General features: G+C 49.2%; 1 protein-coding gene and 1 long non-coding RNA gene across 2 annotated transcripts in view; one reads left to right on the forward strand and one right to left on the reverse strand.

Annotated features, from left to right (window-relative positions):
- Positions 1–27867, reverse strand: part of NKAIN1 (sodium/potassium transporting ATPase interacting 1) — a 258412-nt gene that overhangs the window by 22018 nt on the left and 208527 nt on the right. The window lies entirely within an intron of this gene.
- Positions 16777–27867, forward strand: part of LOC311533150 — a 36403-nt gene continuing 25312 nt past the window's right edge. Inside the window, exon 1 of the long non-coding RNA XR_014714514.1 lies at positions 16777–16853. This is a non-coding gene — a long non-coding RNA (uncharacterized lncRNA). The remainder of the gene's footprint in view (positions 16854–27867) is intronic.

The raw sequence follows: 27867 nt of genomic DNA on the forward strand, positions 1-27867 counted from the left end.
TTATGAGGAGAGGCTGAGGGAACTGGGATTGTTTAGTCTGTGGAAGAGAAGAATGATGTGGGATTTGATAGCTGCTTTCAACTACCTGAGAGGTGGTTCCAAAGAGGATGGATCTAGACTGTTCTCAGTGGTAGCAGATGACAGGACAAGGAGTAATGGTCTCAAGTTGCAGTGGGGGAGGTCTAGGTTGGATATTAGGAAAAACTTTTTCCCCGGGGAGGGTGGTGAAACACTGGAATGCGTTACCTAGGGAGGTGGTGGAATCTCCTTCCTTAGAAGTTTTTAAGGTCAGGCTTGACAAAGCCCTGGCTGGGATGATGTAGTTGGGGATCGGTCCTGCTTTGAGCAGGGGGTTGGACTAGATGACCTCCTGAGGTCCCTTCCAACCCTGAGATTCTAGGATTCTAAAAAAAAGAGAAGGGCTGGGCACACGCTTCAAAGCTGCTCCTGCATCCTCGCTCGCAGACTAGTGCTGCCTAATGGACAGAGCACTGAACTGCGACTCAGGAGACCTGAGATCTCTGCCACTGGCCCACTGGATGACCTCAGGCAGGTCACTGCTCTGTGCCTTGGTTTCCCCCATCTGTAAAATATGGATATTGCTATTCACCTCCTTTGTGCAGCACGCTGAGATTTCCTGGTGTAAAGCCCCGTGTGAGAGCTGAGTGTTATTATTTCATCCTGCAGCACGCACTTCAAGAGCAGACAATTGCAGGGAATCACTTAGAGCCTAGTTCCCCCTGGACTGCTGATACCTAAGTCCAAATACCTAACAAGAGCCTGTTTCACTCACAATCTGGCATCACTTGACAGTGGCACACCATGACTTGCCCCTTGATGTTCTTAATTGCACAGGCCCAGACGCAGCGGCAGATTCCTGGGAGGAACACAGGGCTGCATGTGAACAGACTCGCAGAGAGTGGCTTCCCTGGCTGTCACGCCTTGCACCTTGTCTCAGTCCAAAGGGCCCAGGCCGAACGGTGCAGTTCACGAAATGCCCGGCCCGTGCCAGCTCTGGAATCATAGAATCATAGAATATCAGGGTTAGAAGGGACCCCAGAAGGTCATCTAGTCCAACCCCCTGCTCAAAGCAGGACCAATTCCCAGTTAAATCATCCCAGCCAGGGCTTTGTCAAGCCTGACCTTAAAAACCTCTAAGGAAGGAGATTCTACCACCTCCCTAGGTAACGCATTCCAGTGTTTCACCACCCTCTTAGTGAAAAAGTTTTTCCTAATATCCAATCTAAACCTCCCCCACTGCAACTTGAGACCATTACTCCTCGTTCTGTCATCTGCTACCATTGAGAACAGTCTAGAGCCATCCTCTTTGGAACCCCCTTTCAGGTAGTTGAAAGCAGCTATCAAATCCCCCCTCATTCTTCTCTTCTGCAGGCTAAACAATCCCAGCTCCCTCAGCCTCTCCTCATAACTCATGTGTTCCAGTCCCCTAATCATTTTTGTTGCCCTTCGCTGGACTCTCTCCAATTTATCCACATCCTTCTTGAAGTGTGGGGCCCAAAACTGGACACAGTACTCCAGATGAGGCCTCACCAATGTCGAATAGAGGGGAACAATCACGTCCCTCGATCTGCTCGCTATGCCCCTACTTATACATCCCAAAATGCCATTGGCCTTCTTGGCAACAAGGGCACACTGCTGACTCATATCCAGCTTCTCGTCCACTGTCACCCCTAGGTCCTTTTCCGCAGAACTGCTGCCTAGCCATTCGGTCCCTAGTCTGTAGCTGTGCATTGGGTTCTTCCGTCCTAAGTGCAGGACCCTGCACTTATCCTTATTGAACCTCATCAGATTCCTTTTGGCCCAATCTTCCAATTGGTCTAGGTCCTTCTGTATCCTATCCCTCCCCTCCAGCGTATCTACCACTCCTCCCAGTTTAGTATCATCCGCAAATTTGCTGAGAGTGCAATCCACACCATCCTCCAGATCATTTATGAAGATATTGAATAAAACCGGCCCCAGGACCGACCCTTGGGGCACTCCACTTGATACCGGCTGCCAACTAGATATGGAGCCATTGATCACTCCCCGTTGAGCCCGACAATTTAGCCAGCTTTCTACCCACCTTATAGTGCATTCATCCAGCCCATACTTCCTTAACTTGCTGACAAGAATACTGTGGGAGACCGTGTCAAAAGCTTTGCTAAAGTCAAGAAACAATACATCCACTGCTTTCCCTTCATCCACAGAACCAGTAATCTCATCATAAAAGGCGATTAGATTAGTCAGGCATGACCTTCCCTTGGTGAATCCATGCTGGCTGTTCCTGATCACTTCCCTCTCATGCAAGTGCTTCAGGATTGATTCTTTGAGGGAGGGGCGTCTTGGCCTTTATATCGCCACAGCAGAACTGCGGGCTTGTCCACATCAAGTTGAACAAAAGAGGGTTTAAAAAAAAATAAACAGAGATGGAGATGAATCAAAATCATGGCCCTGAAGACCCCTTTGCTATGGGGAAATTTGGGCCTTTTAGGTCAAAATTTGTGGCTGATGGGGCCCATCGTGAACAATAAATCTTGTTATGAGCTGGATTAAACCTTGTTGTGGATTGAGATGAAACCTGGTTGAAACTGATGTGTGAACACTCCCTTCACTTAACTGTCTCTTACCCCTGTTTTAAACAGCCACCCCTAAAACAAGGCCCAGAGCTGGGTATTATTATTTCATCCTGCAGCACAGACTTGGGCCTAGAGTCTGTCCAGAAACTAGCACCCTGTGGGTGGAGGTTTGACTGGGTATTGTTCTGACTGAGGGGGTGGGGGTCTCTGTGTGTGGGGAAAGGTCTGTTGAGGGGGCAGATAAGAGACTGGGAGAGAGACAGAGAGCCTAGCAGCAAGAGACAGTTATGTCGGGGGTGCCGGCTAAAGGGGTTTGGAGCAAGAAACTGCTCCTTTTGGGTTTTGTTCCTCCTGCAGGAGCAGGGACTCTGTGCATCCCTTGTAAATAGACCCAACAGCACCAAAGAAAACCCCAGATCCAGCCCCAATTTCTGCCCACAGCTGGAACACCCCCAAAGCCTCTCTGCTCACAAAGGGGTGGTGACATGGCTCTGAAATCAACTTCCTGGTTGCTTTGCAACCCCACCTTGTTCACGGAAAGCGGGTGAGTGGCTCTGCCATGGGGCATGCTGTGGGAGGACGTGACCCCTTTGCGCATGGCAGCTGCTGGAATCGTGCCCGCAGTTAGCCTCCCTGGCCTGCCTGCACGACGCGAGGGACGCACCTACCCTGTGCCCAGTGGGACGAGGAAGGGGTTAAAATCAGAGTTAATTATATGAACCCAAGCTCCCCCATGATGTGGGGGTGCACTGACAGGATTTTTGAAAATAAAGTTCAACTGATTTCCCTTCCGGGGCCAGGATCGTGTGCCATGCCCCAGGATCTTGAGGCCTTTCCCTTAGGCTCATTCACACTTGGCCCATAGGGGTGGGGGAAGGGTCATGTCCCAGCAGTGGGATGGTGGGGAGCAATTCCAACACAACCTCTTCTTTGCTGAGGAATCTCTCTAAGCCCTGCCCAGAGGTTCCCACACACGATCCAACTCTCAGCTGAGGAGCCAGGAGGGGAACCATGCGGGCGGGGGAACACGCCTCACGAGCGCAGGGGCGTGGGGGAATTTGCATAAACCATTTTTTGATGGGAAAATCGGGTTTTCAGCTAAATGGAAATGTTCACAGAATGTGTGCGTTTTCCTCGAAAAAGTCTGTTCTTTTGTCAGAAAAATGGGGGGAAAAAAAGCAAAAAATCAAATCCTTTGTTTTTGGTTGCTGAAAAACGAAGCATTTGGGGGTTTAAGTTTTTCAATGAAGATGCAGTATTTTCCATGGAGAAACCCCCCCGCCTCCCATTTCCTCACCAGCTGTATCTACCAGTAGCCCAGCAGCCCCAGGGAAAGGACCAGAGCCAGGAGCAGAAACAGTCACAAAAACTAGCAGCATTTCAAAGTTCTTTCCATTTTGCACGCTTTGAAATATTCCGGAGTTTGCAAAATTGTCCATGATATTTCTTCACTGGCATTTTGATCAAAATGATTTTTTATATGTTTTTCATTCATTGAAAGCCTGGGGTTTGGTGAGAAAATGTGATTTTTAGTAAATCAGAAATGTCAGGGGCGGGTGGAGGGAAATGTCAACAAGGCAACGACCATGGTGACAAGTGATGTTTGTTTCTTAAAAATCTCTTTGGGCAAAGAATGTGGAGCGGCTCTTGGGGGAGTGGCTGGAGCCAGTGAGCTGTGAGGGCAGCTGTAGGATTTGGAGCCAGGGATGATCAGATGTGCTGTGTGGAGAGGGGTGCATTAGGGCAGGCCGGGGGGGGAGACTAAGTGAGGGGGTGCTCCAAAGAGGGGCCCTGAAGCAGAAGCTTCGTTGGAATTATCACTTAGCTCTAGGCTGGTTGTTCTCTGCAATTGCAGCAAGTCAGACTCGGCACATGCCGGTACCTTTCCACAAGAGATTCCCGCTAGTCCATCACCTGCTTTGCTATTTGGTCCCTTCCGGCTTTTCCCTGCTGCTTCCCCAGCCTTGCATTCCTTGTGCTGCTGCGGCTCCCAAGCAGAGCTAGCTCCTTTCCCGGGGCTCTCCGCATCCCCAGCCCCTCCCCACAGAGATTCTCCTGCTTTCCCTTCCTCACACCCCACGTGGGATCTGGCCCATGGTTAGCTCCAGCGGAGAGGCACCTGTCTCAGCACACCAGAACACTGGGGAAGATGCATATTTCACAGCAGAACCCTGGCAGTCTAGAAGGGTAGAGAGTGTGTCGTTCTCGGAGCCGCCAGACTATTCATTCGAACTTAGTGGCCCCTTGGGGAGAGAAGGATATAATGTAGCTAGGGCCAGGGCATTCATGGCTTCCAGGCTTCCTGCTGCAGAGCAGGGAGCCAGGAAGCTCTAGGCACCCCCTTTTTAGCCAGGGCTTGGCTCCTGGCTCTGCAGGGTGGAGCCTGGAAGCGCTGAGACCCTGGCTTGAGCCAGAACTCTCAGGGCTTCTCCCCAGTCTGTGCTGGGGAGCCTGGCAGCCCTGGAAGGCCCAGTGGTTGAGGTAGAGGACTGGGTGCCAAGAGATATGGGGACTGTTTCCAGCTCTGCTACAGGCCCTGTGTGACTGTGACCTTCCCCACTCTGTGCCTCAGTTTCCTGAATGATAATTCCCACGTTACCATACTACACACCATGAAGGGCTCAAATGACAAAGGGAGGATCACACTATATCTGCCCGGACAGGCTGTCGGGAGGCTTTCTTGCTTTAAGATCCTTGGATGTAGAGTGCTGGTGATACACAAGAGGCTGCTGCTCTGCACAGTGTGTGGCCATTTACCCCAGTGCAAGGTGGGTGTGCAAACCACAACCGATCTGATTGTGGAAATGACAGCGCCAGGTGCAGGGAAGCAGAAAATCAGGCCCAAAGCATGATGGGCTGAATAAAGAGGCAGGCTGGGAGATTCACATGGGGTGGGATGGGCAGCCACCTGTTAATTTGTTCTCTTCTGAACCGCTCAGGCAGGGCACGCGGTGAAATCCACAGCCTGACTTGCCACAGCAGCGGAGTTCTTAATGCTACACGTCTTAGAGAGCGGATTGATTAATCTCCCCCAAGTTCTGATTGCTGCTTCCTTCTGTGGTAGCTGAGCTGGGGGGGAGGGGGGCGGTTGTTGTGTTTCTTCCCTCCCTGCCCAGCCCAACTCCACACGCTCGATTCCTGATAAATTGCATTTGACGTTTAATTTAAAGCCTGGGGTGCCGGAATCCGAAACGGTGCTGAAATAATGGTGATGAAGCACTGCGACAGCCTGGCGCACGGCCATCCATTTGTCTAAGTCCAATGCCGAGCAGAAAGGCAGCGTGGGACGTGCCTTCCCAGAACCCCACTCGAGTTTGTTTTCAGAAATGGGGGTGGGGAGAAATCCTGGAGACAAGAGCTAGGTTCTTTATTGCTACCAGGGGAGGGCTCACTGCGGGAATTAAATGACCCCTTTGATACGTGCCAGACTCACACACCGCAGCGATGGGGACACCAGTGAGAGAAGGCTGGGTGGGGTCCCGGCTCTGGCCTCTTTTCACTACTAGGGGTGAAATGCTCCCCTGCCGGGGAATGTCCCCAGTACAGGGGTGATAGGCAGCACCCCACTGCCCCACCCCGCGAGCATACCTGGGAGGGGTTGTGATGGGGGGAAATGGGGACATTTCTAAGGGAGGGCGAGTGGCTGGATGGCTTTGCAGTCTGGCTACTATTATTTACGCCTTATATTTCCCTAGTGCTGAGAGCCCCAGTCATGGGGTAGGGCCCCATTGTCACTGTACAAACTGAACAGACGGTCCGTGGGCCCTGTGGGAGCAGCCCTGGAGCGGATTTGTTTTACGCAAAGGGCCACGCTTGACATCGGGTTCAGCTCAGATTCCTGGAGGTGCGAAGGTGATGTAAAGCTACCGTACTGTAGTGTACTCACCAACCATGGCACGCCCTTGGGTCAGGGTGTGATGCTGCAAGGGGTCCTCGTCCCCGGCACCTCCTGCTGGCCACCTGCCTCTCACCGGGTCTTCCGTGGCTCACCTCCAGCCAAGTCACGTATAATCCCTCCCCCTCCTGGGGTAACAAAAAGGTCCAACTATGAATCCGAACTAAACAGCCACAGAAGAATTCTTCTGCCCCTCTCGGGCTCTGCGGAAGTGCTCTTAATTGGCCCTACTTCAGGGCGTCCCCCACAGGGGCCTAACCTGCTGATGTAAAGTTCCCCCTCTCTTACTGCCTGTCTTAGCAGGCTTCCTCCACCGCCTCCTTGCCCCAGGGACTCTGGCAGCTTCCCCTAGGGCTCCTGCTAGGCCCTAGCTCAGGGCTTCCCACACAGGGGCCTGTGGGTTCGCTCTCTGCCTTGTGGGGGACCAGGTCTCCTGGGCAGTGAGAGGCGGAGCAGAACAAGGAGGGCGAATGGCATGAGATTTGGGGGTGGGGTGCCCAGACAGCCAGGCGGTGAGAGTGTGGAACCTGGAGGGCTGGTCACAGCCCCACCCCCTTCACCTGCCTCCCACCCTACCGTGCGGTTGGATCCTGTCGCTTGAGGGCCTGCAGCCTCCCTGTCACTGGGGGGTGGGGGGTGCCGCTGCACCCCACCTCCGAGAACACGCTGCCATGCCAGTCCAACCCAGGGAGGGTTATTCTTGTATAACAAAGGTTAACACAAAGACCTGTCTTCAGTCAACACCTGGCCCCAGACTTCAGGGACCCCTTCTAGGGGTCTCTGGCTCTCCAGCTCCTGGCTGCTTCCTAGCCTCAGACAGCTCTGTTCCCCCCATGGAGCAACAGCCCCGGGCTGCTTCCCTGAGCCCCTGACCCCCCTTGCTCCAGGGACTCCACTCCAGGGACTCCACTCCAGTGTGGCATCTCCACCCCAGGGCTCAGCCTATTCCAGCCCTTCCTCCTCAGCTGCCTCCTAGCAGCCCTTCACAGGCCCAGCGGTAGCTCGGTCCCTTTCATTAGTTGGGTTGGGCTCCCCTGCTGCAGTGCAGGGCACTGCGCTGTCTGACCACAGAGACCAGCTACCCTGTGACACTGCCCCAAACCCCTCTCCTGATCAGCTGGCTGCTCGTCCTCCTCTTTGGGCCTCCATTTGGGATGGGAGAGACAGCAGCCAAAGCAGGTAGCTCAGAGACGAGGGGCTAGCAGAACCTGGGGGAAAGGGCAGGTGGCTGCCTGATGAAGAGGGCAGTTTGGGACCCCTGGTGTAAGATTTTGGGGGCAGCCCTTCTGGACCACAGCTGTGGAACAACCAAAGGAGAGGCTGCCTCCAGTGATTCCATCTTTGGTTTTGTGCTGAGCCCAGTACATCCTGGGCAGGACTTTGGGAGTATGGTCAGGGCTGGGTGGATCCCCACTCAGTGCAGACATGATCGAAAAGTTCCACAGTCAACCCTCAGTGTGGGACACAACCTCCACGAGGCAATAGAGATAAGTGGGGAATTAGGGTGACTTGCAACTGAATTCTCCCTGCTTCAGAGCAGCAGCCGTGTTAGTCTGTATTTGCAAAAAGAAAAGGAGGACTTGTGGCACCTTAGAGACTAACCAATTTATTTGAGCATAAGCTCAAATTCTCCCTGATTACTATCCAGAAACATTGGGGACCCTCAAGCTGACTGATATCCTCCAAACTCCTTAATCCATTACTTTTGGAACCGGTGAAAGGAAATATATTTTACACACGATGCATAATTAGTCTGTGGAACTCACCACCACAGGAAAATGTTCAGGCCAGGAATTTAGCAAGATTCCAAAAGGGACTGGATATTGAAATGGATGCCAAAAATATCCAGAGTATTAATTAATAACAAAAGTGTTGGAAGAGAGATTAAATCTCGTGTTTCAAGGTTTAAGAAGATCTCTCACTGTTAGAGACCAGGATGAAACTGGAGTGTGTGTGTTTGTGTGTCTGTGTGTGTGTAGGGGGCAGATTATTTCACACCTGTTTATTGCAGAGTTCTTACACCTTCCTCTGAAGCAGCTGGTGCTGGCCACTGTCAGAGACAGGACACTGTGTTGGATGGTCAGTGGATCTGATCTAGTTGAGTAATTCCTCTGTCCCTAACACGCAACACTGCCGAAACATCAGCAGGAGGTGGATTCTGCCCAGAGCAGAGTCAGCACAAAATACTCAGCTCTGAGGCTGCTCATTACATGCAAGCCCATCACACCCAGGGTGGAAGATGGTTGGGGGTTAACATGGGTTAGAATCATGCTGTTAGTAGCACTGATTATATAATTCACAACTCCATCAGGCATGGTACCCATGTTCCTGATGACTGAGCCATCAATTACTTCTGCTAATTAGGGGAGATGGCTCCTCCCTTCTAACTGATGGCCCAGATTATGGGAGAGCAGGCTCTGGGCTGGTTATGCATGGAGTTAATGGATAATAATTCTGCGTCTGCTAGATTATTTGTCACTTTCAAAAGCAACTCTGAAATAATTCTGTGTTAGCTCAAAGGAGGGCCAGGATCACTATCTGCCTCGTATAGCTGCAGAAACTGAGGCACAGAGAGAAGCAGTGACTTGACAAGGTCACACAGTAAATCAGTGGCAGAGCTAGATACACAGTTCAGATCTCTAGAGTCCCAGCTTGGTGCTCTTCGCACTGGACCATGTTGCCTTCCTAGGGCATTTATAGTTACAAAATGTAAACACACAAAATGAAGAGTCTGGGCAAGTTCAAAGCCATCAAATGGTCACCAGTAATTTGTGTCTGCCTGGGATCTCTTGCTCACCTCTGTATTACACACCACAACCACTTAGGCCTTCACAATGGCCTTGGGGATGGAACTTGGGACTTTCTGCTCCAACTGAAGGAGAGTCTACCTCCCGCCATCAGAGGGCACTAGTAACCCATACACACTGCCTAGTTCGTTACGATTAGCAAAGGTAAAGCTATAAGGAGTCTCCCGTATTTTTACTTGAACATTTACTTGAACTGCGCCTATGCAGAAGTATGGAAGAAAACTCTATGGTCAACTTTGCTTGGGTAAATAGTACTGGTTTTGAGGGTTTACTCCCAAAATTACCTTTAAAATATGCTAATATACAATTTTTATGTAACTGTGGGTCTATGAGCATTTCTAGAGCTGGCTAGAAAATCGTTGTATATTTGCCATGAAAAAATTTCAAATTGTTTGCCGTTTCCCGCCTATTAAACAAAAATAAAAAAGTTTACTTTTTATTAGGGCTGTCAAGCGATTAAAATATTAATCATGATTAACTGCACGATTAAAAAAATTAATTGCGATTAATTGTGCAATTAATTGTGCTGTTAAAATAATAGAATATCATTTATTTAAACATGTTTGGATGTTTTCTACATTTTCAAATACACTGATTTCAATTACAACACAGAATACAAAGTGTACAGTGCTTACATTTATTTTTGATTACAAATATTTTCGCTATAAAAAACAAAAGAAATAGTAAAGGAGTTTCAATTCACCACATACAAGTACTGTAGTGCAATCTCTTTATCATGAAAGTGTAACTTACAAATAGAAAAGGAGGACTTGTGGCACCTTAGAGACTAACCAATTTATTTGAGCATGAGCTTTCGTGAGCTACAGCTCACTTCATCGGATGCATACCGTGGAAAATAGAGTGGGGAGATTTATATACATGGAGAACATGAAACAATGGGTGTTACCATACACACTGTAATGAGAGTGATCACTTAAGGTGACAGAGTAACAGCCATGTTAGTCTGTATTCGCAAAAAGAAAAGGAGGACTTGTGGCACCTTAGAGACTAACCCATTTATTTGAGCATGAGCTGTCGTGAGCTACAGCTCACTTCATCAGATGCATCCGTAGCTCACGAAAGCTTATGCTCAAATAAATTGGTTAGTCTCTAAGGTGCCACAAGTCCTCCTTTTCTTTTCACTTAAGGTGAGCTATTACCACCAGGAGAGCGGGGGTGGGGGGGCCTTTTGCAGTGATAATCAAGGTGGGCCATTCCCAGCAGTTGACAAGAATTTCTGAGGAACAGTGGGGGGTGGGGAAATAAACATGGGGAAATAGTTTTACTTTGTGTAATGACCCATCCACTCCCAGTCTCTACCCCAGGAATTTTTTTGTTGAAGAATTGCAACTTTTAGGTCTGTAATCGTGATATCTGCCATCATGTGCCAGCAATGCCAGCAATGATTTAGTTGGGGATTGGTCCTGCTTTGAGCAGGGGGTTGGACTAGATGACCTCCTGAGGTCCCTTCCAACCCTGATATTCTATGATTCTATGATTCTGTGATTCTATGAATGCCCCTCTGCCATGTACATTGGCCAAACTGGACAGTCTCTATGTAAAAGAATAAATGGACACAAATCAGACGTCAAGAATTATAACATTCAAAAACCAGTTAGAGAACACTTCAATCTCTTTGGTCACTCGATTCTTCAACAAAAAGACTTCAAAAACAGACTCCAACGAGAGACTGCTGAATTGGAATTAATTTGCAAACTGGATACAATTAACTTAGGCTTGAATAGAGACTGGGAGTGGATGGGTCATTACACAAAGTAAAACTATTTCCCCATGTTTATTTCCCCACCCCCCACCCCCCACTGTTCCTCAGATGTTCTTGTCAACTGCTGGAAATGGCCCACCTTGATTATCACTACAAAAGGTTCCCCACCCCCCGCTCTCCTGTTTCCCCTATGCATGTGAGCTTCTTGCCCTGAAGACAGGCTGCTCACAGAGAGGAGACTTCACCAGAGTCCTGACTGGCTTTGTAGGGAGCGGAAGGTGGTGGTCAATGGGGAGACATTCCTGGGGTGGTGAGATCCTGGGACAGGGAGAACAGTTGTCAGGCCCCTGGTGGTGCAGCCTCAGATGCTGAGGGGCTGTGTGACCTGGGTGAAGGTCCTAGGGATGGAACCATTCACCCTGCCTATGGCCCAGATCCCTGTGCAGACCCAGGAGGGGTCGGGCTGGCTGGTCGTTGTGGTTTACCAGAATATCAGCTGTGAGACCCTATTGAGGGCGACTGTGTCTCTTTGAGACAGGATCCAGGCCCTGCTCCTGTAATGGCCAAGGGTTTGAATTTGAATCCAGGGAACCAATCGGCAGAGAGGGAAATGGTCAGTGAAAATGCAGATGACCTGGCTGGCAGGGGGAGGAACTGCTAGCCTCAGAATACCTGCCTGCTTGTAACCAGACCCCTGGGGCTGGGTGGGACAAAGAGACTTTCCCTGCCCCCCTGCACACTGGAGAGGGGGCTCCTGCTGGCTCTGATGCTGTAACGAGAGCAGAGAGCTTGCTGCCTGCCCCCACTGGGACAGCAAGAACAGTGCTGAGCAAGGAGGGAGATAAAACCTCAGCTGAGTGGAGGAACCCACAGGCAGGGCAGGTCGGCTGCCAACCAGGTTTGCCTGCTCCAGAGGCGCTGCTGGGAAGTGATCCCACGGCAGGGAGGGAGAGACCTGGGACAGAGCTCAGGGGGCTGTGACCCCAGGTCCAGCCAGCAAGGGGGAACAGGTCCCCATCCCTGCCCCAGCAGCTGAATTCCAGACCTAGCTGCAGAAGGATCCCTCCTTGGAGGAGCTGAGGGAACTTGCTGGCCACAGCGCTGCAAACCCCCTTAGGGAAGGCTGCAGGGACAGATTCCCGTGGGAAAAGGGATTCCTGTAGTGGGAACGGGTTCCCCCAGGGGAAGTAGAACCGTGGGGGATCAGGAGGCAGTTGGTGGTGACCCAGAAGTGTTGCCGCTGGCTATTGTATCTGGCCCATGATGTCCCTCTCTCGGGACACCAGGGGATCCAGCGCCCGAGGCTGCTGCAGAACCGTGACTGGCCCGGAGTCTGGGACGTGGCCCAGCAGCACTGCAGGTCCTGCGACCCCAGCGAGAGGGGGGGAAGGCCTGGGACAAGGGTGAAGCCCCCTTGAGACCCCACCCATCATAGAGGAACCTTTCCAGAAGGTGGCTATGGATATAGTGGGGCCCCTCAATAAGGCGACCCTTGCAGGGAAGAAATATGTCCTGGTGGTGATGGATTTCACCACCCGCTACCCAGGGGTGGTGGCTCCGTCCTCCACCGAGGCAGATACGAAGGCAGATGTGCTGCTGACCATCTTCAGCAGAGGGGGGTGTCCCCAGCAAGGATCTTACAGACCAGGGGTCCAATGTCATGTTAGCTTGGCTCCAGGACTGGTGGGAGAAATGTGGGGTCTGGCCCACCTGGGCCTCTGGAGGTCACCCTCCGTCCAACGGGCTGGTGGAGAGAGTTTATGTGACCCTGAGGATGATGCTGAGGAGTTTTATGAATCAGCATCCGCAGGACTGGGACAAGCATCTGCCCCACCTGTGGTACGGGGACGTGCCCCAGGAATCCACAGGGTTCTTCCCTTTCAGGCTGCTATATGGGAGGAGAGTGAGTGGACCCCCGGACCTGGTAAGGGACAGTTGGGAAGACAACTGGGAAGACCCCCTGGTCGATCTCTTCCCTGAGATGGGAGCCAATCCTCCCATCAGGTATCCCCCGTTCAGAATCAATGGGAAAACAGCCCAGAACCTGGAGAGGGAGGTCAAGGACATGCTGGCTTTAGAGGTGATCCTGCCGTTCAACAGCCCATGGGCCTCACCCGTGGGGCTGGTCCCCAAGAAAGACGGGTCGATCTGGTTCTGTGGGGACTATCAGAAGCTTAAAGCCATCACCATGTCTGATGCCTACCCCAGGCCTAGGCCTGGTGAGATTCTAGACAAGCTGAGGGGGGTGGAGAACTTGGCCCTGACGTACATTGAGGATATCTGGGTCTTCAGCCAGACCTGGGAGGAACACGTGTCCCAGGTGAAGAGGGTGCTGGGCTGCCTCAAGGAGGCAGGACTGACAGTAAAAGCAGGAAGGTGTAAGGTGGGGATGGCAGAGGTGTCATACCTGGGCCACAAGGTGGGGAGCAGCTGCCCAAGCCCAGAGCTGGCCAAGGTCAAGATGGGGGCTCTTAACAAAGAGAGACCAAATAGCAGCCCTCCAGACTGGAGTGCTGGGAGAAGACCCGATCCCAGTTTGAACCCCAGGGGTTTTGGAGTGGAAATAGGGCACTGGCCGCATAAACCTTCCCAAATGCGGCCTGTGAGTGCCATCGAGCACACCCGACCTAAGGGAGGGCATGAAACAGGAAGGGCATAAAACTGGAAGGGCCTGGTGTAACTCCCACCAAGGAATGGGAGAGATGATGGGGCATCCATGGGAGCGCTGGTGGGTTCGAACTTCTGCAGGTCACCGGCTAAAGTGACCTCGCTCAGTTTGGTCTCGAAGGTGGGAGAGATGTGACAAAGTGGGACTGTTCTTAATGTTTCCTCTGAATACTGTAGGGGTGCCTCAGTCTCCCCTATGCATTTCTTATGCATTTCTTAAGTCTCTAGGTGGTGGGATAAGGGGATGTAATTGTTGCAGAGCAAAGAGCCAGTGTACATAAATGGCCGACACTCTGTCTCCTGGCAACTGATGGCCTGGGCCCTTCTCCCCTGCAAGGTGATTGCTAAAAGGTTGGAGAACAAAAGAATCCAGGGACCTCCTGGCCCGGGAAAGGGACAAAGCCCAGAGGAGGAGAGGTTGGAGAGTGAGTCAGTTTGGGCTGGCTGGGGACGAGGAGTGAAGTGCAGACAGGGTTGTCTGGCTCACTGCCCCCCAAAATGGACCCGGCTGAGGGGTCCTGTTCTCTGTACCTACAAGCTCTGTTTTGGACCGTGTTCCTGTCATTTAATAAACTTCTGTTTTACTGGCTGGCTAAGAGTCACGCCTGACTGCAAAGTTGGGGTGCAGGAACCTCTGGCTTCCCCAGGACCCCGCCTGGGCGGACTGGCTGTGGGAAGCGCACGGAGGGGCAGAGGATGCTGAATGCTCCGAGGTCAGACGCAGGAAGGTGGAAGCCATGTGAGCTGTGTGTCCTGCAGACAGGCTGCTCACAGAGAGGAGACTTCCCCAGAGTCCTGCTTGGCTTCATAGGGAGCAGTTCCAGAGCATTGCCCGGGGACTCCATGACAGTACCTTCTTTGCGTTTTGTCACATTTGCAGTGAAAGTGTTCTCAAAATGAACAACATGTGCTGGGTCATCATACGAGACTGCTAGAACATGAAATATATGGCAGAATGTGGTTAAAACAGGGCAGGAGACATACAATTCTCCCCCAAGGAGAACTCACAAATTTAATTAACGCATAATTTTTTTAATGAGCATCATCAGCATGGAGGCATGTCCTCTGGAATGATGGACAAAGCATGAGGAGGCATATGAATGTTTAGCGCATCTGGCATGTAAATATCTTGCTATGCCAGATACAACAGTGCCATGCAAACGCCTGTTCTCACTTTCAGGTGACATTGTAAACAAGAAGTGGGCAGCATTATCTCCCATAAATGTAAACAAACTTGTTTCTTTTAGCAATTGGCTGAACAAGAAGTAGGACTGAGTGGACTTGTAGGCTCTGAAGTTTTACATTGTTTTGTTTTTGCGTGCAGTTACGTAACAAAAAAAATGACATTTGTAAGTTGCACTTTCATGATAAAGAGATTGCACTCCAGTACTTATATGTGGTGAACTGAAAAATACTATTTCTTTTGTTTTTTACAGTGCAAATATTTGTAGTCAAAAATAGATATAAAGTAAGCACTGTACACTTTGTCTTCTGTGTTGTAATTGAAATCAGTGTATTTGAAAATGTAGAAAAACTTCCAAAAATATTTAATACATTTCAGTTGGCATTCTATTGTTTTACAGTGCGATTAATTGCAATTAATTTTTAATTGCAATTCGTCTTTTTAAATTAATTGCGTGAGTTGACTGCGATTAATCGACAGCCCTGCTTTTTATTTTTTCCATTGCTTTTCCTTTTAAACAGTGTCCTTTCAAGTGGGAAAGGAAGATGAAAGGGAGGGAAATAATAACAAGCCCCTCCAAAATATTGCGGGGGAGGGGTTGGCAAAAAAATTGAAAATCTCATCCACAACAAATGAAGCATATTTTTTGTCCAAAAAAAAAGTTTAAATGAAAACCCTGGTAACCAGCTGTGTCGGTGCCTATCATTTGCTTCAAATCTTGTATTTTAAAATATAATAATAGCTACATCAACAATGAAGATACAAACTCTCAGGCAAAAAAAGACTGATTTTTCTTCTAAATGTGTTGAGGATGGGAGCAAGGTTTATAATGGAACCATTTGATCTCTTCCTCTGCTGTGAGAGCCATAGTATAATTAAGAATATTTTTCCTTTAAATATCATGTTTCAGTTAAGGATCTCAGATCACTTTATGAACATTTATTACAACAATCCAGGGAAGTAGGCACTAAGATCTCCATTTTAAAGATGGGGAAACTGAGGCACAAATTGAGCCTGATTCTGGTATCACACTACTTTTATACTAAATCTGTTGACTTTGGTGGCTCCTGATTGTGTAAATGAGAGGAGAATGATCAAGTTTGAAAAAATTTGCCTGGTATTGTGGTGTGTTGAGAACTGTGTTAAAATTGCAAACTGTCACTTTAAATTACAGGGGTCTTTTCTGCTTCCAGGCTAGGGGGCTCTGTAGGGAAGCGTGCAATCTAGGACTAGCAGCAGTCAGCCTAGAGAAAGGTTGGGGGAGTTGTGCCTGTCTGTTTTAGAGAGCAGCCTGCTTTGTCTCTCTCTGTTTTGGGTTAGTGTGCTATCGTTCTGAATTCTAAGAAATAAAGTCAAGTTACATTGCAACCTTCCGAAAGGAATGTGTGTGTTTTTATCTAACTTCTCTGTGTGTGTGACATGAATATAGCAAGGGGCACACAGCAGGAATAGAATCCAGGGGTCTGGCCCGACAATCCTCTGATGTGACCAGTAGGGCTTCATGTAAATATAAAACCACATCATTAGGCAATACATCCTTGTAAATTTCCATATGTGTTAATTGTGCTTATTTCCTTTGTTATGTCCCCACAGCATGGTCTGGTGCCGTACTTAGCCTCTGGAAATGGAATCCGGAACTTTGGAGGTAAGTGACAAATGAACAAAGAGCAAGACTGCCAGACATCCTTTCTCCTCTCAATCGGTTTTGAGTGTATTGCAGGCAATTTGTGAGCTACTGCTGAGTGACTGATGGCAGCTGGTTTTTCAATAGCAACAGTCAGCATGCCTCTACAGTCTGGCCTTGCAACTGAAGTCCTTTGCAAACAACAATTAATTAAACCGCAGAGTCCCACTGAAGGGTTTTGAACACACCCAGGACCCCGTGCAGTAGGACAGGAAGTGAAGAATACCGTATTCCAAAGCAACTGCAGTGGGAATGCAGGGAGGCAGAATATCATTCCTGAAGCTGGAATTTGCCAGGACAGTTCTGCAACAAGCCCCGGTAAGCAGGACCTTTATTTTGTATCGCATCGGGAAGAGCTGCACCTCTCCTTGCTCTATACAGGGACATTGGTTCATTACTGACTCAGAGGAGGAAAAGTAACCCACACTGAAGTGTCAGCTGCACATAGAGTGCCTGTGTGGTCTTCCACCCAGGGGTTTACAGAGCCCTATGCTGCTCAGGTGATGAGAGCATGCTAACATAGAGCGCAACTAGGTTATAGCTCTTCGGGTGCTAGTTTCATCTCTGCTGTGCATGGCAGGGTTGTTATTACAGTACAGCGAAGACCTTCTGATCAAAGGATCTAGGTCATTTTGTGATAGGCACTGTACAAACACACAGGAAGACACGTCACCATCTCGATTAATTTCATATCCTGCTTTAATTCCATGAATGAGGCTTCCCCTGAAGTTTGAAACTACAGGAGATTTCAAATAATATTCCCCAGTGTGACTAAGCTATTTTGTTAGAGAGAGGGACACTGTCAAAATAAAATTCCTGCACACAACACCTGGTGAAGAGTTAAAATTGAAAACACAGACCAGATACTTTTGAAAACCCCTTTTCATTTTGCTTGTGGAATATTAATTCTGGTTGGCTTTTTTTTTACTTCAAATAATTTCTTAATTAAAACTGAATACTTAACCTGGGACTTAATCGTTTAAACGTAACCCGGAATTTAGAATGTAATAGTTGTCAAGCATTTGGGTTTTCTTTCTATAATGATGATGTTCTAACAAGGATTTAGTCCTAATATATAAGCACATAAGAGTGGCCACACTGGGTCAGACAAAACGTCCATCTAGCCCAGTATCCTGTCTTCCGACAGTGGCAATGCCAGGTGGAAATGAACAGAACAGGTAATCAACAAGTGATCCATTCCCTGTTGCTCATTCCCAGCTTCTGGCAAACAGAGGCTAGGGACACCATCCCTGCCCATCCTGGCTCATAGCCATTGATGGACTTATCTTCCATGAACTTATCTAGTTCTTTTTTGAACCCTGTTATAGTCTTGGCCTTCACAACATTCTCTGGCAAAGAGTTCCACAGGTTGACTGTGCGTTGTGTGAAGAAATATTTCCTTTTGTTTGTTTTAAACCTGTTGCCTATTAATTTCATTTGGTGACCCCTAGTTCTTGAGTTATGAGGAGTAAATAACACTTCCTTATTTACTTTCTCCACACCAGTCATGATTTTCTAGACCTCTATCATATCCCCCCCTTAATTGTCTCTTTTCCAAGCTGAAAAGTCCCAGTCTTATTAATCTCTCCTCATACGGAAGCCGTTCCATACCCCTAATAATTTTTGTCGCCCTCTTCTAAACCTTTTCCAAGTCCAACATATCTTTTTTGAGATGGGGCGACCACATCTGCACACAGCATTCAAGATGTGGGCATACCATGGATTTATATAGAGGCAATATGATATTTTCTGTCTTCTTATCTATCCCTTTCTTAATGATTCCCAACATTCTGTTTGTTTTTTGACGGCTGCTGCACATTGAGGTGGATATAGATATGGCTTTGCAATCTTAACTCTTGTGAGAAAGTTTTTTGTCTGTGAATTTCCTTAGTTCCCCTCCTCCCCATTCCAAAACAGTGTTTGTACAGCACTTACTACAATAGCATCCTAATCCCAGATCCTCAAAGCTATTTAGGTTCCTAATTTCCATTGACATTTATGTAACCCTTCTACCAGTCAGAGCTGGCAGCAACAAGGACCGGGTTCAATATCTAGTGATTCCTTTTCAACAATAAAATGCAAAACCGGCTCGAACTCCCAAAACCGGGCTTGAACCAACCTGGGACAATTACATACCACTCCCGGGTGCCTCTGAGAGGCAATACTTGCCCTCTCGCAAGCACAGAGTCTGAGTGTAGCAAAAGCTTTTAATAAAAGGAGGGGAGTAACTCAGTTCTTAAGTCCAGCAACCCAGAAGTCCCTTTAACGTGTCCGTCCCTTCTCTGCACCCCATTCATAGTTGCTGTCCTTGGTCAGTGAAGCCCCAGAGTCCAGAGGTTCATCTGCAGAGTTCACCTCCCACCCTGGTTGGAGGGGGGGAACAAGGAGGCACCTTACATGCTCTGCTGCTCGGGGACTCACTCACTGCCCTGCTGTCCGCTTGCCACACCTTTCTGTGGGGCTGCTCTGGCCCTCTCTGCCAGCCACCCAGCTGGCCACTTGCCATGCCTCTCCACCAGCCACCCACTCACCAAGATGTCTTCAGGGCCCACCACTTAACACAGCTCTCAGTGATTTCAGCTGTTGGGGGGGCACCTCACTGATGGTGCACACTGGGCAGTCTCTTGGACCAGAGGCACTGTCTCAGAGTAGATCTAATACTTAGACCTAAATATCAGTGACTTCAGCTCTGCAGCATATAACAAAACTCTCAGTTGAGTCTAAATTAGCTCTTTTATTATACCATGGAAAGAGGAAGGGTTAAAAATTCTCTAGGACAAGAACTTCCCCCAATACCTATCCCCATCCTCTTTCTACTCACTGGGCTTTGGAACCCATGTCCCCTGCCTAGGGAGTGCCATTCAGTTGAGGGTGAGTCCCTCTATCGGGGTATGCCAGGTACAGTTCTGCTGCCCTCTGTTCACACAACAAGGATAACAACCCTTTATTACTCCTGCCCCAATAACAAGGAGACTGGGGATCCAGCATCAGCCACAAGTGATCATTTGGATAAGCAATCCCATCATGAGATTACTGGTTCTGTGGATGAAGGGAAAGCAGTGGATGTATTGTTTCTTGACTTTAGCAAAGCTTTTGACACGGTCTCCCATAGTATTCTTGTCAGCAAGTTAAAGAAGTATGGGCTGGATGAATGCACTATAAGGTGGGTAGAAAGCTGGCTAGATTGTCGGGCTCAACGGGTAGTGATCAATGGCTCCATGTCTAGTTGGCAGCCGGTATCAAGTGGAGTGCCCCAAGGGTCGGTCCTGGGGCCGGTTTTATTCAATATCTTCATAAATGATCTGGAGGATGGTGTGGATTGCACTCTCAGCAAATTTGCGGATGATACTAAACTGGGAGGAGTGGTAGATACGCTGGAGGGGAGGGATAGGATACAGAAGGACCTAGACCAATTGGAAGATTGGGCCAAAAGGAATCTGATGAGGTTCAATAAGGATAAGTGCAGGGTCCTGCACTTAGGACGGAAGAACCCAATGCACAGCTACAGACTAGGGACCGAATGGCTAGGCAGCAGTTCTGCGGAAAAGGACCTAGGGGTGACAGTGGACGAGAAGCTGGATATGAGTCAGCAGTGTGCCCTTGTTGCCAAGAAGGCCAATGGCATTTTGGGATGTATAAGTAGGGGCATAGCGAGCAGATCGAGGGACGTGATCGTTCCCCTCTATTCGACATTGGTGAGGCCTCATCTGGAGTACTGTGTCCAGTTTTGGGCCCCACACTTCAAGAAGGATGTGGATAAATTGGAGAGAGTCCAGCGAAGGGCAACAAAAATGATTAGGGGACTGGAACACATGAGTTATGAGGAGAGGCTGAGGGAGCTGGGATTGTTTAGCCTGCAGAAGAGAAGAATGAGGGGGGATTTGATAGCTGCTTTCAACTACCTGAAAGGGGGTTCCAAAGAGGATGGCTCTAGACTGTCCTCAATGGTAGCAGATGACAGAACGAGGAGTAATGGTCTCAAGTTGCAGTGGGGGAGGTTTAGATTGGATATTAGGAAAAACTTTTTCACTAAGAGGGTGGTGAAACACTGGAATGCGTTACCTAGGGAGGTGGTAGAATCTCCTTCCTTAGAGGTTTTTAAGGTCAGGCTTGACAAAGCCCTGGCTGGGATGATTTAACTGGGAATTGGTCCTGCTTTGAGCAGGGGGTTGGACTAGATGACCTTCTGGGGTCCCTTCCAACCCTGATATTCTATGATTCTATGATTCTATGATCATGCTGAGTACCTAGGTAGGGTGGGTGTGCACATGCAAATGAGATCAACTCCTGAAGTCCTTTTCCACAGCTCACCACTAGATGTCAGGGGAGAGCTCATTCAGACTCTGCTTACATTTATTATTAATATTATATTATTATTATTTATTATTATTATTATTAATGAGTCACTACAATTTGTAGAAAAGAGATAGAGAAAAGGCAAGGTCAAACTCCCTGCAATTAGTGTAAACTCTCCAGGAATTTATGTGTTTGTTCATGAAGCTTTCAGATGTAGACATCCTACGTCCTGGTTAGAGCTGGGTGAATAAATGATTTTTTGGATCATTGACGACTCTGAAAAGTTGGGGAAAAAATTGTTTCATAGAATCATAGAATATCAGGGTTGGAAGGGACCTCAGGAGGTCATCTAGTCAATCCCCAACTTCAGATCAGACTGAAAACAATTTTTAAAAAATATTTAGCCAATCAAAAAGTTTTTTAAAAACTGTTTAAATTTTGAGCATTTTAAAATATTTTTGAATTTTTAAAAAAATGACATTTAAGGAAATTTCAAAACAAAGTCATTTTGAACCAAAACACCCAAACATTTTGTTACGAAAATGTTAAAATGAAATGTTTTGACTTTTTTCTCCTGAAATGAACAATTCACAAAATGTTTTGGCATTGCCAAATCTTCATTTTTCACCAAAAAGAAAAAGTTTCTATTGAAAAATATCTCCCAGATCTAATCCTGAGTCAGATAGATACTTGCATAGCCAAGCCTTGATCCAGCAAAGCATTCAAGCATGTGACTTTATGGGGCTAGTTTTAACGCTGATTTTCATGGGGCTATTCAATGTGCTGAAAGCTAAGCATGCGTGCACGTGATTTGCAGATCGGGGCCATGTCCTTAGAGCTCTTTAAGTTATCATTTCTCAAATGTGTTGTGAATGCAGCTCTGGGAGTTGCCAGCTCTGATTTCTGGAGAAGCTGCTTTTTGTTTCGCGAGGGGGAATTATTCAAATGTGAATTATACAGGGAGAAAATTATCTTCGCTGGCACTTGAGGAGGAAAGGCTATAGATTGGCTAGGGCAGCTCGGCATTCCAGGCTGTGATTACCAGCCTCTTTGTGGTCATTTTGAAAAGAAGTACTCAGTTACATGGGACAAAAAGATGGATTAGTCCTTGGTTAAAAGCCTATGTCTATTCTACAGCTACTACAGCTATGGAACGGCAGTTAGGGTTTGTCCATTGTTGTAGCTAATCCACCTTTCTGAGCAGCGGTAGCTAGGTGGATGGACAAATTCTTCCTTTAACCTCGCCGCGTGCCGCTCGGGGTTTGACATTTTTCACAGCCCTCAGCAACATAGTTAAACCAATCTAATTTTTACGTGTTGATCAGATCTTAGACCCAGCAGTGCAAGAATGCAGCATTTTCTTAAAGGAAAAAAAAGGCAAAAAACCCACCACTTTTTAATCAATTCAACTGCACAAAAAATGAAAATACACAAAACCAAAACACCCATTGGATGAAACTTCTCCGACTTTTATAATTACAGAATAGAAAACAAATCCCTGTTTCACATTACAAATATGGTCTTATAAAAACAAACCAACTCAAAAAGATCTCAAAGCACCAGTGCCTATATCCTTCAAGTTTAAAAAGAGGGGGGGAGGGCAGAAAGGGGGGGGATTAGGAAGTGGAATTTCTTTCTACCAAATTTTAAATAACAGGTTTTTTCTTTCTTGAATAAATACCCACGCCGGTGACAATCCAGTAGAAAGATGCGTGCTTTTCTTTTACAGGTCTACACTGAAACCTGGAATTATATTTCATCCAGGCTTTAGTTTGTTTCTTAAGCAGGGAATAGAACTGCAGATCTTGTCCATGCAGTTTACCCAAGTCTACAGGGCTTTTTGTGTTAGATCTGGATGCAATCTTTATCTTCTGTCAGCAACTCCACCGTGTGAGATAACCAGTTTGCATCCCCTTCTGCAGTGGATGGTCCAGCCAGTCCTCAAAGGAGCTTCCATCTGGGGGAGAACAGAAGGGGCGCACTCCCTATCTCAGGCCCAGATTGGTAGCAGCAGCTATGCAAAACTTTAAACTAAAGCTGCACTTTAGTTTCCACACTGACATCTCTGGGGCGTAAGAGTAGCATGCACCTAAGACCACAACTCAGCATGTGTTTAACTCTCATGATGTGCTTCAGTGGGATGTGTGGGAAGTGAAGTGTGTATTTAGCACTGTCTGCCCTGATTAGGGATGCTTCCCTCAATGGAACATATGTGCCAGACCATCAAAGGTATTTAGGTGCCTGTCTCCCATTGAAATCAATGGGAGTTAGGCACTTAAAGACTTCTGAGGAGCTTGGCCTAAGTGTTCTTGACAGGTAACTCAGAATAGGGTAGGGAGCAGGTAGAAATTAATAAATCAAAAGCACCACAGAAAGGCCAGTGGGCTGAGATGTGGCCACTGCTGTCCCTGCTGGGTCAGTGGGAGGCTCGTCCAGTGGCGTCCCGCTGCGTTCTGAGCATGGCTGGCTTGGCTGACTTGCCCAGGCTCAGCGGGGAGGTGGGATCTCACCACAGAGCCAGTCACTACTTCTTTTCTTTTCTTTTTTCTTTAGAAAACAGCTATTTTGTCTCAAAATTGTTGCCTGAAAGGTTTCAAACTTCCCTGGGTAGGAGCAGCCGGTTCCCTGCCTTGTCAGGGAAGGGGGAGCGGGAAGCAGTGAAGGCCCATGGAGGGGCCCTGTGGCTTGTGACACAGTCCAGGGGAGACCCTGTGCGGTGACACGTGGCAGCACAGGCTGGGAACCAGAGCAAACCGCAGGGTCTGGCTGTGTCCAGCAGCCGCAGTGTCTGTTACAGCCAAGGCCCCTTTTTCTCCAGCAAGATATTGTCCCAGCCAGGCTTCCTGCTTCCGCTAAGCCCCGGCACTGCCATGCCCACTCCCCATGCCTCTGCATTAAGCACCCTGGCCCAGATCCTCCAAGGTTGATGGATGTTAGGAAGTAGCTCCTCCCTCCCCATCTAGCTTCAGGCACCCACCCCATCCTCTGCAGCGCAATAACCCTGACCCAGTGATCAGCGCCCGCTGGAGGGGACGGACGGGACACTAGGGGAACCATGTCGTGCCTTTGCTGAGAGCCTGGAACAAGACGGCTCAGAGGGACATTTCACTCCGCCTGCCCTGGGGGAGGGTCAAGAGATGAGCTGCAGCAGGACCCAGAGTGGTTTGCCAGGCAATTTGGGTCAGCTGCAGTTTTTAATAGGAGCCAGTTTTGCTCCAGAGCAAGGAGCAGATCCAGGCAGACACCTGTGTCTCCCAGCGTCTGGCACGGGTAGGATTCCGACCTGTGTGACTCGTGCGCTGAGCAACCCTTCTGTGCTGGGAGCTGCTGGCCACCTCCCTTGAAGCTCCAGACATTTCACCCCACCTGCATAGCTCCAACCCCTCTCCTTGCTGCCTGCACCCCATGGCGGGTTAGAGCCCATGTGGCTGAGTGGCAGGCAGAAGGCCCTGGCTGGTGTGCTGTTTGCAAGAGCTGTCACAGTTCCATGACTGCTGGGGCTTTCTAGGAGTGACAATCCTTTGATTTCAAAATGGAAAATATTTCAAACAAGCTGGGTTTTTCCGGACAGATTCCTCCTGAAATGGAAAGGGATCAAAGGGAAGGAGATGGGAGTGCAAGGGGGCTGCCGGGGCCATTTCCGGAGGGATAATGACAGGCAAACGTCCATGTGTCCCTCCTTCCTGTGGCCTCTTTGTTCCCAGGCAGCTTACAAATAGCTAATGTCTCTGCTGGATCCACATCCAGATCTGGGCCTGTGAAAGGCTCCTGGGTCACAGGATGCAAACACCTGCAGGTATTTTCCACACAGCAGCTGTAGATTGCTCTTCACCAGCTCCTCTTTAGAGCAACATTCAGAGCAGCCTAGCGCTGTTTTTAATGGTTTGTTTCCGAAGAGTTTCTTCCTTGTTCTCTGTTGCTGAGAAACATGGCTCCCAGGTTGGGACCTGACCCAGCGGGGGCTCCAGGCCAAGTGGCAGGAAGAGGCCCCTTGCCAGGTGGGAAGCCCTGATTTTCTTTCAGGGTTTTCACTGGCTCTTAAATTAACGTGGAAACTCTTTGTGTCAGCTACTTCCCTGTTAAACTGTGCGTTGGCCTGCTCTGCTGATATGGGGCCCAATCCCGCTGAACAGCACTGATTGCTGACCAGAGCTCTGACTACCACAAGGGCTACTCACGTGTGTGGGGGGGGCGGGGGGTACCTTGCAAGCTGCCTCCTTACACCGCTGCCTGGGCTTCCTGCATCACCGGCACAGAGACAGCAGTGGGTGTGAGGCCGCTACGCCCCTTCCCATGCAGGTGAGCAGAGACTGGACTGGCAAGGGTGGGGAGTGGACAGAGCTGACCCTGCCCTTTGCAAGGCACTGGCCAAGAGCAGCACAGCTGGCATGGAGGGGGGGAGTCCGCTGTGCCAGCTAAAGGACTGGCACAGATTACTTTACCCCTGCAGTAAGCAGGGAGCAAACAGAGACTATCTGAGTCACAATTCAGCCCCTGCCCTGGGCCTGGGCCAGTGTAACTACACCCTAGCCCTTCCGCAGTGTTTGTGGGAAGTCCCCAATATAGCCCGTAGCAAGCACTATGCTCAGTAGCAGGATCAGACTTTGCCTTTGTTAGCTGCCTTGCACATTGCTGGCTGCACTGCAGCGGCAGAGTAAATATTGTAGGTCCTGTATAAACAATGATGATCATTTTTTGTTGTAACTCCCCAGTGACTTGGTGAACAATTGCATCCCCTCCCCCCCCGCCCCCGGTTCCCTGCGGCAATTTTGAATGCAGAGCTTTTTCCCTACTGGATTTAAGGCAGGTCGAATTTCAGGCCTAAACTACTTGACGGGGTCCCTTTAAGCTGGTGATGCATGATCCGCTCAAACATTTGCAGCGTTCACAGCAGCCCATATTGTTACAACAGTGCCTCCACGTGGGCCGGAGGACGTAAGGTTCTGTCAGCTTTTCCTTTCTAAACCCTTGGGTCGGATGGTTTGCTGCGGTAGTAGAAAGTCGTGGTCCCAGGGGAACGTAGTGCCAAAGGGTCTCAGTCCCAGAGAAAGAGGATATTAAAACCGAAGCACACGCCACTTTCTGGCCACCCGCCCCGACAGCACCGGCGGTGTGTAGCGGTAGCATGCAAGGGAGCCATGGGAACCCAGGTTGCGGCTGCTGGGTCTAAAGGCTGACAAGGCAGACTTGGTGCTCGCACATGGCACTGAGAGCAAAAGGCTCTTTGCCTGGAAAACAGGGGAGGCAGAGGAGCTGGGCAGGGCATGGGGCAGGGGGTTGTGGGGCGGGAGGAGGCATGTTGGTATGGATTGATGCTGTAGGTCAGGGCCTATGGAAGGGGCAGTTTCATAGATTCCAAGGCTGGAAGAGCCCTTTGTGATCATCTGGTCTGACCTCCTGTAAGGCATAGGCCAGGGACCTGCCCCAGAATAATTCCTAGGGCAGATCTCGTCGAAAAACCTCCCATCTTGATATAACAATGGCCAGCAATGGAGAATTCTAGAAAGGGGCGTGCGAGCCTGTAGTAAAAATGCCTGGAATTCGGGGTGGAATTCCAGCTCCCCAGTTTGCTAGAGCACACACAGCCGTAGTGATGAGGATCTGGCCATGGTTCAAGAGGCACCAGGAGACTCTTCACTCTTTCCTCCCTTAGGCAACAGCGAGATGAAGACAGGGAGGAGGACGTCTTCTGGAGAGAGCAGCCTCAGAAGCTCTCCTGGAAATGTCCCTTTAAATCAGCTCTGATCTCTTCAGAAAGTCCCTGTTGCCGGGGCCCAGCCCCTGTCTATGCTGCAGGGAGAAATTCTGCACTGAGTACGCTGGGCTCGGTGCTGTGGCCTTATGGCCTCTGGCTTTGTGAAGCCACTTAACTCCCCTGACATGAGCCCGGCTGTTCCAAGCACATCATCAGGATTTCATTTCCCAGTACCATTGCTCTGGTGCTTTCCAAAGCCCCTTATTGAGGCAGGTGAGTATTACCTTACCCCTTGTACAGACAGGGCTGCTCAGGCAGCGAGAGAGGAAGCAGCCCCACCAGGAAAACAACCCAGGTCTCCTGTCTCCAACCAATGAGGAATGTGGTTTCTAGGCTTGCACTGCGTCATGCTTTCCAGTTCTCCTTCTTCCCCAGTCTCCTACACCCTTTTGCTTGCCCATTCCACCAGCGATGGGCTAGAATGTCCCCAGGGGGTTCTGAACTTGCTCTGAGTTTGCGGTTCTTGGGATCTAGGATTTCAGTAAGACAGCAATGTGCTTCCTGATGCTGCAGGCACGAGCCAAGGAAGAGGGCTGGCCTGTCCCATGTTGACAGTGGATTTGATGCTCGCTGGCTAAACTCCTGAAGCCCTAAGTAGCAAATGCCTGCAAGGCTCAAAGTGGCAGCAGTGTCCCCTGAAGTCACTGGGAGACCGGGTGTTCAGCACCTCTGCCAATCAGACCCCAGTTCATCAGTGCCTTTTGTACATGGTGCAGGAGTTAGGAGCCAGACAATCAATTAAAGGCCTGGAAACTTAGGCCCAGCTCTTCCAAGGGAGTCAGCTGTCTCCACACCTTTGAGGATCTGGCCCTTAGAGATCAGACTCTGTCTCAGCAATAGCAAAACTGCATCTGCAGCCCACCATGGGGCACAAAGTCACGCGCCCATCCTCATCTCACCCTCACTGGGACTGCAGTGGACGGGCCTAGCGGCAGCTCCGTCTGGACAAATGTCACATCAGAGACATCGCCACTGCAGCTCGCACTAAGGGCGTGACTATAGATGGAGTTATTCCTGATTAGCTCCGTGTGTAGCCACTCTATTCCAGATCAAGCATCCTGTCTCCACTGCTGCTACTGCCAGGGGGAATTCCAGCTCCCAGGTTTGCTATTGCAGATGCAGCCTTGGAGATGAGGATGTAGCAAGGCTTCAGAAGGCTTCAGAAGACTGTCCAAGCTCTTTCCTCCCTTGTGCAACAGTGAGTGTGCCTTGATTCTGGCTTACTCCTTTCGTGGAGTGAATCAGGAACACTTCATTAGGAGCAACTCCATGTGTAGACAA

The sequence above is a fragment of the Lepidochelys olivacea genome, assembly GCF_965140295.1.
Source record: "Lepidochelys olivacea isolate rLepOli2 genome assembly, chromosome: 19".
Classification (NCBI taxonomy): domain Eukaryota; kingdom Metazoa; phylum Chordata; order Testudines; family Cheloniidae; genus Lepidochelys; species Lepidochelys olivacea.